The sequence below is a fragment of the Lynx rufus genome, unplaced genomic scaffold (genome assembly GCF_022079265.1).
Source record: "Lynx rufus isolate CCGP_SWC_20201006 ecotype Redwood Valley unplaced genomic scaffold, mLynRuf1.p SCAF_2, whole genome shotgun sequence".
In the NCBI taxonomy this organism is placed as follows: domain Eukaryota; kingdom Metazoa; phylum Chordata; class Mammalia; order Carnivora; family Felidae; genus Lynx; species Lynx rufus.
Window position 1 is genome coordinate 179,633,835 of NW_025814834.1, and position 11,137 is coordinate 179,644,971.

Genomic DNA, 11,137 nt, shown 5'->3' on the forward strand with positions numbered 1-11,137 from the left:
CCATGGGCGCACCATTGGCTTCGGGGTTCCGGCCCGCTGCTGGAAGGGTAGCGACGCTACCTCTTTGCTCAACTGGTCTCTCTACTGTTCTCCCTGCTTGTCTCCCTGCTGCTCCGGAGGCGGCGGGAAACGGAACTCCGAAGCCACTCCCTTCTGTTTTGGAGCAATACAGAAACTGGAGCGGAAGGAAAAGAAAAGCCGAAGAAAGCGCTGAGAATCTGATAAGCCATGCTCTGTTGACTACAGGAGGCTGCCTCTTCTCACAAATCACCTCCAGCTTTCCTTCCAACCCTGACTCTAAGATGATACAACTGAACAGAGACCTGTTGTCCCTCACAAAACAAATAACCCCAACCACAGTCTAATCCCTGCTCTCAGCTGCAGCTGAAGAAGAGCTGAAGGCTCTGCTCCCATTTCACAAGAAAGGAAGGTATCAAAAGACATAAAACCGTGTTGGCTGGCTTGAGGGACAGAATTCCATTCTGGGAACTTGGCCTTTTCTTAGCTCCAGCTGTCAGTCACGGCCCTGTGTGTTTGAAGTAGCCAGGTACATTTGGTCTGCCCCATAGTTGTCTATAAACAGTGGCAGTGGCCGGAGCACATCAGAAAGAGCACTAGACTGGGAGTCAAAAGACCTGAGTTTTTGTCTCAGCCCTGTCTTTAATCCGGTTAGGTACCCCATACCCCTGGTTGAACAGGAAGATCACTAACCAGCTCTAACACTCATTCATTCGGTGGTGACTACAAATCCTTAAGAACTGAACATGAAACTCAAAGATACTGAATATCTAATCCTCCTTCCCTGAAGGGAGAACAGACAGAGCTGACCCAAACCTAAAACATCAGTGCCATTTGCCTACAATGTATAGAGCCAGAGAGAGAATAGAAATTCTTTTCTAAATTAGAACATTCCATCAAATCCAGTTTTGAAAGCCTTGAAACCTGAAGCAAACATTAGGAGCTGTGTAGAGCTAAGGAGATCAGAGAAACCAGAAGAAACAGCAGACCCAGTAGAAGGACAGTGGCTTACTTCTAGTGACAGAGGGCTGGCGAGCCTGGGTGGCTCAGCCAGTTAAGTCTCTGACTCTGGATTTCGGCTCAGGTCATGGTCTCACAGTTCATGGGATTGAGCCCCACGTCTGGCTCTGCGCTGAGAGTGCGGCACCTGTTTGAGAGAATCCCTCTCTCTCCGCCCCTCCCCTGCTTGCGTGTGTGTGCATGCACTCTCTCTCAAAATAAACATTTTAGAGACAGAGAGCTAAGGAATAGTGCTCATCCAATATAACAGCTGAAAGAGGGGCTCCAGAGCCTTCTGTGGGCGCATGGCTGATTGGAACAAATCTAACCCCTCACACCAATAGCCAAGGCCTTCTAATTCTGGTCCCCACCTGCTTCTCCAATCCCCATAGTAGGGTCAAAGGCAGGCTGCCCCAAGATGGACCACTCTGGCATGAAGATTATTTTGAGCTGAAGGCATTTGAGACCCTGCAGACTCAAGAGTAACTTTTACCTCTCCTTTAACTACATAAAAGAATCTAAATTGGCGGGGGGCAGGGAGGGTCCCAGAACAAGGGTTATTAGCAGAGATAAATTTTATCTGAGTGACCCATCTGTAAGGGCAAACGTCGAATTTAGCCAACATCTGTTCTTCTTCTTACCGTCCTGTGAAGTGTATTTCTTTCCTCTGAAGCCCCAGACTCCTAGGCCTCTTCTCCTTAGTTCAGGATGATGTACATACCTCATTTCGCCTGACTGCCTTTGGAATATCCATGTCTGCGTGGATTCCCCATATGTACACTACTGAATCTGATTTACTCCTGTTATTCTGTCTCATATCAATTTGATTCTTAGTCCAGCTAGAAGGACCTTGAAGGGGAGAAGAATTTTTGCTTCTTAACCCCATCGGGTCACCCCAAGGACCCTATGCCGTAGTAACACTGAATGACTCAGCATTCCCAGAACTTGTCCTTATTCCGTGGCCTTTTGTTTAACTGTGCCTCCTTCTAGAATATTCTTTCATGCATCTCTGCCTAGTACACCTCAACATCCTTCAAACGCCACTTCAAAACACACAACCTCTATGAAGTCCTTCTCGAGCCTCATCCTTTCTCCTCCCACAAGAACACATCCCTCCCTCTATGGCTCCACAGCACTTTTCATCCTCCTTTACTGTCATACATGTGAAACCTGACTCATTTAATTAATAGTTCATCTCTCACAGTAAACTTTTTGAGGTCCTCCAAGGCAGGGATCTTGTTTTTGTTTATGTCCCCACGTGTTGAACGCAGGCATATCATGGAGATATGCTTTTCTTCAGGATGGCCTTGGTGCCTGTATCACATCAAGGGTACCCCTGAGCTGGAAGACTGGAAACACCAACTTTTGCTGTGTAGGAGTCAAGAAAGTTCCTCTACTTAGAGAAAAATCCTGAAGAATAAATTGTTTGTATTGAAGTAATCCCAGAGTTCTGCTTTGTTTCAAATTAATATGAAAAAGCAGAACTTGGCCAGGTTAAAGTAATATTCTTCTTTTTTAAAGTAATATTCTTATTCAAAATCAAAATTCTTAAGGACAATGAATTTTAAATAAGCATCAGAAGAGTTCACATTTCAATGAAAAAGAGATCTAGGTGTTGAAAGAAATGACAGGAACTAGCAACTCCAGTTGGCCTGGCGGTCCCAAGTTCTTCAGTTCTGCTGGCTCTTACCTGGACCAAATGTTGCCTGAAATAAGGAAAGTCACAGGCCAGCCCTCAAAAATTCACTCAGCAGGATTTGTCATCACGAACTCCAAACCTTTAAAGAGAAACAGTATGTGAGAAAGTATTTAAGTACAAAAAATTGAAACCCAAGTATAAAAAATACACTCCCTGCTCCACTGTGATGGTGAATGTTATGCACCAACTTGACTGGGCTAAGGGATGCTCAGGTAGCTTGTAAAACATTACTTCTGGTGTGTCTGTGAAAGGGTTTCTGGAAGAGATTAGCGTTTGAATCAGCAGACTGAGTAAAGAAGATTGCCCTCTCCAGGGCAGGTGGGCATCATCCAATCCAATGACAGTCTGGACAGAACAAAAAGGCAGAGGGAGGGTACGTTTGTTATCCGCTTGAACTGGATTTCCATCTTCTCCTGCCCAAGAACATCGGTACCCCTGGTTCTCAGGCCTTCAGGTTTGGACTGGAGCTACATCATCAGCTTTCCTGGGCTTCCAGCCTCCATAATCTTGTGAGCCAATACCTCATAATAAATCTCTTTCTGTATATCTATATATATTCTTTTGCTTCTGTTTCTCTAGAGAACCCTGAATAATACACTCATGAAAACAACAAAAAAAAAAACTTTTTAAACTCATATGAGGGAGCACCTGGGTGGCTCAGTCGGCTAAGCATCCATCTCTTGCTTTCAGCTCAGGTCATGATCTCATGAACAGTTGGTGAGCTGGAGCCCTGCGTTGGGCTCTGCGCTGACAGTGTGGAACCTACTTGCGATTCTCTCTCTCCTCTCTCTGCCCCTCCCCCGCCCTCTCCTCTCTCTCTCAAAATAAATAAATAAACTTAAAAAACAAACAAAAAGGGTGGCTCAGTTAAAGGTCTGACTTTGGCTCAGGCCATGATCTCATGGTTTGTGAATTCGAGCCCCACACTGGGCTCTCTGCTCTCTTCCCCTGCCCCCAATAAATAAATATTTAAAAACAAACAAACAAACTCATATGTGAGTACACTAGATATTTGATTAAACCAGTGAGTGAGGAATCGTGGTATGTGAAGAAAAAAACCTGTTCCTTTTAACTTATAACTAACCTGACATCCACTTTTTGAAGCATTGCCCAGAACTACTGGAGGAAAAAAAAGAGGGCCAGAGCGTAAAGACCTTGCAGAGTCTTCAGGTAGTAGAAGGTGCACCTTTTGCGGGGTCCAGAGGACCAAGTTCATGCATCTGAGACATGGGTTCTGGTCATCTGAGCTGGCAGGCCTCCGGGTCCTTGGCTACAAGCATACAATGGAGAATGTGGCTACGAAGGGGCCAGAGTTGGGCTGGAGCGAGGTGGAGCGTTCACCCACAGCTGAGAGTACCTCCTGAGGAAGCCCTGCCCGTCTCTGGACCCTGTGGCAATAGATTCCTGACTTCTGCTTCACTCCTGTGTGCACTCAGCTCTTCCAAAGTGAGGAAGATTAAGCTCGACTTCAGCATCCTCCAGCCGTGGCCGTTTTCACTCGTGGACTTCCCTGGTAGGAGCAGGCCTCTCCGCCCATAGCCCCAAGTCAGCACTGGGCAGAAAGAGGGAAGGTGAGTCTCAAGGCACAAAAATAATGGCTTTGTCCTATCTCCTCGATATGATGGGATTATTATACAAGACCATTTTCCAATGGAAATCTTTGTCCTCACTGCGTCCTCAGGCCTTGTTCTCTTGTGCCCCTTTGGCAATTTCAACGGGCAAGAACTTTAATGGGAGTGTGTGTGTGTGCGCTGGGTTAGTAAAAACTTCACAGAATTCAACCACACAGAAACCTCAGTCAGATTTTTTTTAAGATTATACGAGAAAAGAACAAACTGACAAAGAACTGATGTCAAGAATTTAGCATTTTAAAAATCACACACAGGGGCGCCTGGGTGGTTCAGTCAGTTAAGTGTCAGACTTTGGCTCAGGTCGTTATCTCATGGTTTGTGAGTTGGAGCCGCACATCGGACTCTGTACTGACAGCTCGGAGCCTGGAGCCTGCTTCGGATTCTGGGTCTCCCAATTTCTCTCCCCCTCCCCTGCTCACCCTCTGTCTCTCTCTCAAAAAAATAAATGTTAAAAATGTTTTTAAAATAAAAATCACACACAATTTCCAGCTTTACAGTGAGATCAGTGCTTTCTAACAGTGACCCAGAGGAAATGCAAAGATTCCCGTCCAAGATAATGAGTATCTCTAGAGAGGCCAATAAAATGATGGCGTTTGGAACAATTTAGATTTGAAATAAAAGAGCTGGCCAATATTCGCATTCCAATTATTCATAGTTAACAGTTAACAATGTTATCTGAGAAAGGGTAAAGGGACAGACCCCTGGGTGCAGAGAGCTGTTGGGATAGGTAGGTGAATGACTGACAGGTGGAGAGAGATATGATATAGACAGATAGTAATGACACATTGAAGGGAAATGGTGGAGGCACAGGGTAGACAGATCTCCAGGTGAGTCATAGATACATTAGTCTCTGAGAAACACTGGTCTCTTCCATTGGACCAGTACCACCTACCTCATTCTAACCAGGAACGTTTGTCAATGACATTTGTACATTTGTCACTTTGTCATTTACAAAGCACACTTCAACTAGTAAAAGGAAAAGAAACCAAAAAGTATTGACTGCACCCTATGCCATGCACTGTATCTATATGTGGTTCCCAACAAGTGTTCCCAGAACTCTAAGAGTTTGACCAGTGAAATCCATCCAGGATGGGCTCCCAAATGAGATTTATTTAATGTTTTTGTTTTTGAGAGAGAGAGAGAGAGAGAGAGAGAGAGAGAGAGAAGAAGAAGAAGAAGGAGGAGGAGGAGGAGGAACGGGGGAGGGGCAGAGAGAGAGGGAGAGAGAGAATCACAAGCAGGCTCCATGCTGTCAGCACAGAGCCCTATGTGGGGCTTGATCCCATGAACCATGAGATCATGACTTGAGCTGAAATCAAGAGTCAGACACTTAACCAACAGAGCCACCCAAGTGCCCCAAATGAGACTTATTTAAAGACAGCTGACTGAGCCAGAGCAAGCTTGTGACTGTGAAGAAAGTCACGTGATAACATGTACCTTCCTGAAGGGTCACCATATTGTCTGACACGTTCTTTTTGGCCCAGAAATCCCAAGGTTCTTTGGTTCAATTTCAGAGTGCTTCTCTAAGTTAATTCGTTACCATATTTTTGAGGACCTGCCAGATGGGGTGCAGCCAAGGCCTCTCTAATGCACCTAATGTCAGATTATCAGAATTCTCATCTACTTCACATAGCTTCTTTAATCAGTTGAACATGCAAGAGGAGCAATGTTGAACCGTGATCTACAGGTCACCCATGTTGTACTTTACAGGCTCCTTGATAATAGTGTAATATGATATAACAATAAAGCTTGACTTTATGTATACAACTTTAAAATAATGCAACTCACTGGAATGAAAAAAAAAATCTTAATCAGGGGGCACCTGGGTGGCTCAGTCGGTTGAGCCTCTGACTCTTGATTTCCGCTCAGGTCATGATCCCAGAACAGTGGGATTGAGCCCTGAATAGGGCTCCACACTGAGTGTGGAGACTGCTTGGGATTCTTTCTCCCTCTCTCCCTGTCCCTCTCCCTGACTCTCTCTCTCTCTCTCTCTCAAAAAAAAAAATAATAACAACAATAAATTAATTTAATTTAATTTAAAAAACTTAGGACACAATTTCAAAGCAGGGATATATTGTGACTGGTGTTTACATTCCTGCCACACGGTGGCGCCACATTAGCCAGTAAACGGAAATCCTTGCTGGGTCCTACCAGTATTGTCTCAACTAGGCTGTGGTTTACAGAATTTCTTCCAGTAATTGTGGTGGCTTTTATTTCGTTTTTGTGCCTTCAAATCTCTTTAAATATCTTATAACAGTGTCATCCAGACATTCCATAAGCAGTAGTGCTACTGAATTGATTACAATAAAGGGGATTAGCTGTGTAACACCCAGTGATATCCTCTGCTGTTCATTAGCAGAGACCACACCATAAAATATTAGAGATAATACTGAGATAATATAAAGCAAAAGTATTCTCCAGAGGGCTGTTGACTGATGTTTTCCTAGAATGCATTTCCCTAAGAAGCATTCTTCAGGGAAAATGAGCAGTGAGTGATGGGGGCACTTGGGATCCCTGCCCTGAATAGAAAGGGTTTGTTTATCTCACATTCTCAGCCATATGCTGGGAGATCTCTAGTAACCAGACTATGACCTAGCTGCTGGTTCATTTAGCAGTTAGGCCCATGGACCATGGAGTGAGGCAACCTGGGTTCAAATCCTGTTCCCACCACTTCCCAGCAGTGTGATTTTGGGCAACTCATGAACTCTCTGCGTCTTATCAGAAAAATGCGCACCCCGCAGTGCCTGGTTCACAGGGCTGCTGTGTGAGAGCTAAATGGTAGCGATCTAGTAGGGGCTTATCACAGTCCCCGGAACAGAGTAAGTGCTCGTTCAATGTTAGCCTCACTTCTCCTCCTCAGCAATGCCATGGGGCTGTGCCAGATCCCCGGGAGATGGAGACTTCCCATCACAGAGAGAATTCTTTCCTCTTCATCTCTATTCATATCTGACACGAAACTAACCATGTCTTCTCGGAAAATCAGCGTGTTATTCTGTTCCTTGCCAATCTTATTTTGAAATCCATGAGAAAACTTGAATTTTCCTGAAATCGTAGGAAAGTCTCTTATAGCCTCATGAATCAAGGCTGGCAAGACATTGGCAGAGTCTTCAGGGACCTGTTCCTCTCCTTTGCCATGTCTATGTCTCCTCTGGGCTTCTCTGACCACCTCCTCACATCCCTGGACACAGCACTCCATGAGCCAGGCCCAGAGTTCTCCCCACCCCTCCACCAAAACCTCAGGGAGCTGCACTCCATTAGAGACTTCTCTGGAGGCTCTCTTGCCGTCTCCGGGGAACGGGATATTTTAAGGATGAGTAAAAGGGTGAGAAAGGAAATAAGGTTACAGGGACATTTCTCCCTCTCCTCAGAGCAGCATTTAAGTGGAAAGATTTAACGGGGCCAGTTTGAGGGCTGGGGGGTGGAGGTTGCTTCTGATTGGGAGACTCTGACCCGGGACCTGCTAACGCAGCAGTTCAGGCCCAGAAGAGGGAGGGCAGGAGGGACTTCTTGGAGGTCTGTCTCTGCCCGCCTTCAAAACCTTTCTGTTTTTTCCCCATAGACCTAAAAGGTTTTGGCTACCAAATTGCGTTATTTTTATTTATTTTTTAGAGAGAGAGTGAGTGCAGGAGCGGGGGAGAGGGGCAGAGGGAAAGAGACTCTTAAGCAGGCTCCATGCTTAACACAGATTCCAATGCAGGGCTTGATCCCACAAACCATGAGATTATGACCTGAGCCGAAATCAAGAGTCAGGTGTTCAACCGATTAAGCCATCCAGACACCCCTCAAACTGCATTTTTAAAAGAGTTTATTAATTTACTTTTCTCCCTCTCTCTCTCTCCCTCACACACACACACACACACACACACACACACACGCACACACACCCCTGGGTATATAAACAAAAGAGGAGCCTCAGGGAGGATTGTCGGGGTGATAGAACAAGCAATACAAGCCTCTCAGTGGTCTAGGATTCAGAGGTCCTGGCTTTGATGAAGCTCTAGAAAGAGCCCTGGAGACCTGGACAGTTGCCCTTAACTTAGTCACTAATTTGCTATGTGACCTTGGGCAAGTCACTTTTTGTAGCCTTATTCTGGAAAGTGAGGGGGGTCTGACAGCATGATCTCTCCAGTGCCTGAGAGACACCCAGTCTTTATCTCTTCCATAGCTCCTTGCACGGCACCCAGCACGAAGTAGATACATGGTATATTAGGTGTTCAATGAGTGCATAATAAAAACAGCAGCAGTGGCTGGACATCTCCCATATGTCAAGTACCGAGCCAGGGACCTATGTGGACATTATGTATAATTCTGACAACACTTCGAGGTAGAGGTTTCTTTTCTTTTTTTTTTTTAAATTAATTTTTTCATGTTTATTTACTTTTAAGAGAGAGAGAGACAGAGCACGAGTGGGGGAGGGGCAGAGAGCGAGGGAGACGCAGAATCCGAAGCAGGCTCCAAGCTGTCAGCACAGCGCCTGATGAGGAGCTCTAACTCGTGAACCGTGAGATCATGACCTGAGGCGAAGCTGGACGCTTCACTGACTGATCCACCCAGGCGTGCTGGTAGGGATTTCTTTCTTTCTTTTTTTTTTTTTTTTTCAATATATGAAGTTTATTGTCAAATTGGTTTCCATACAACACCCAGTGCTCATCCCAAAAGGTGCCCTCCTCAATGCCCATCACCCACCCTCCCCTCCCTCCCACCCCCCATCAACCCTCAGTTTGTTCTCAGTTTTTAAGAGGTAGGGATTTCTTTTTAATTTCTGATGCAGGAAGCTGAGTTGATCGTGCCTCTCGGTGAGTAGCCCGTTGTCATTGGTCTGTGCGATGCTCTTTTCTGGTTTGATCCCCTAACCCCCTTCACTAATCGCCACCCCTCTTCATCTCCTCTCATAGGCATCTAGTCTCACGTCTTTGATATCTCTATACATACGCAGGTATTCTTGTGAAATATGTCCTCTTGTTTTGTGCGTGCTTGTGTTTTGTATTTCTCTCCATGCTATTGTGATACATATGTTCCGCCTCTTACGTTTTTTCCCAACACTGTTTTGAAGAGTCACATTGCTGTATGTGTGTCTGGTCCACTGCCTCACCTGCTGTCTCAACCGCACAGTTGCTGGCCCCACAGCTTACTTGTCCATCCCTCTGGCAGGGAAAACCTTCAGTACCTCTTCTGTCCGCTACCACAGACACCGTCACGATGAATATCCTCCTAGACATCCCCTTCTGTATCTCCTGTAAGAGAACTTCCGTGGGAAATAAAGGGCGGACTTGCTGGGTCACAGGGCGCGTGCAAAGTAGAGATTATAGTCCCAATTTTAGAGCTGAAAAACCATGCTCACAATTACACAAACAGAAATTGGGGATCTAGGATTCATTTCCAGTATTTCTGCCTCCAGATCCTGGTCCAGTTCCAAGGCGCCTCTATAAATAACTAAATCTGGTCCAATCAACTCAACAAGCAGTTTCTCTGTTATGCGGATCTCAGTAATGAACTCAGATAAACCGACTGGGTTGTCTAGACATCTTGGCGTTTGCTGTTAAGGGCGTGCTCGCCGCGGTGGGTACGTCGCCCTGAGACTGTGGCTTGAGGAACTCTGGCTTCTTTGAATTACTGACGATCCCTTGCACGTTACAGCAAAAAGCAGTCAAGAGCATGTCCCACATGTATCGTCTTACTTCTCATAACAACCCTGTGAGGTAGGAACAGTCACCATTTCCACTTTATGGTGAAGGAAACTGAGGTTCAGCATCATTTAGCTGTAAAGTGGCAGGGCTGAGAACTAACCCCAGGCCTCTGGGTCCAAGTCTAGTGTAATTTCCACCCCCACCCCCACCTCCACCCCTCTGGAGCTGGTAGCCTAGGAAAACAAGCCTGCCCCCCACAGTCAGGCATTTGGATGAGATCACAAAAGTTCAGAACGTTGAGCCAGTTGTTTGCAAATCCTGTCTGCAGATGTCTGGCATTCAGCGGGGCCAGCTCCAGCCAGGAGAGACCCCAACTGGCACACAGAAGGGGGAGGAACCTGGCGCCAGGGAGTGTTTCTTGCCAGGGCGGTTCCCGAAGCTGCAGAATTCCACACCGTTTTGGCTGGTGGTGGCAAGGTGCGGTGACCTGAACCAATGAGGGGGCGATCTGGTTTCTCTCTCCTGGGCCTCCCCCAGCCAGTGAGAAATGTCAGTGATGGCAGAAAAGAACAACAACAAACGGACTCTGCTTTTGAAGTCTTTCCTGAAACATACGTCTAGTTTACTTTATTCCGTTCCGTTCAGCTTGCAAAGCCGTGCACTTGGAAAGACATACTGTAGTTCCGTTTAACAAACATTTACTACCTACCGTGTCCCAGAAAGGGTGCTCAGCCCTGGGGCCTCAAATGATTAAGCTCCCAAACCACGAGCCACTGAGCAAGGAATGTAACCCCTGTGAGCGGAGGGCAATATGCCAGTACCTTCTGCACAGGGTGGTTGCTGGGCCAGCAGCATCTCAGCACAGAGTAAGCTCGACGAGCAGTTGAGTATGAGTACTCAACGTGGGAAGTGAGGAAGGTGGTAAATACGAAATGTTAGGGAGCCCAGGAGAGAGAGAGCGGATGGTCCCTGGAGAGAGCAGTGAGGCCACAGCAGGCTCTTCTGAGCAGAGATGATACGTAACTGATACGGAGCCGTGGAACAAGTTCCCTGGGCAAGAGGCACAGGCAGCAGAGGGAAGTGTGGGTGACACTATGATGTCCCTGCCTTCTGTGAAGTGCCCATACTCCGTGCTGCTTTGCCTCCATCTGTAGCCTGTGCGG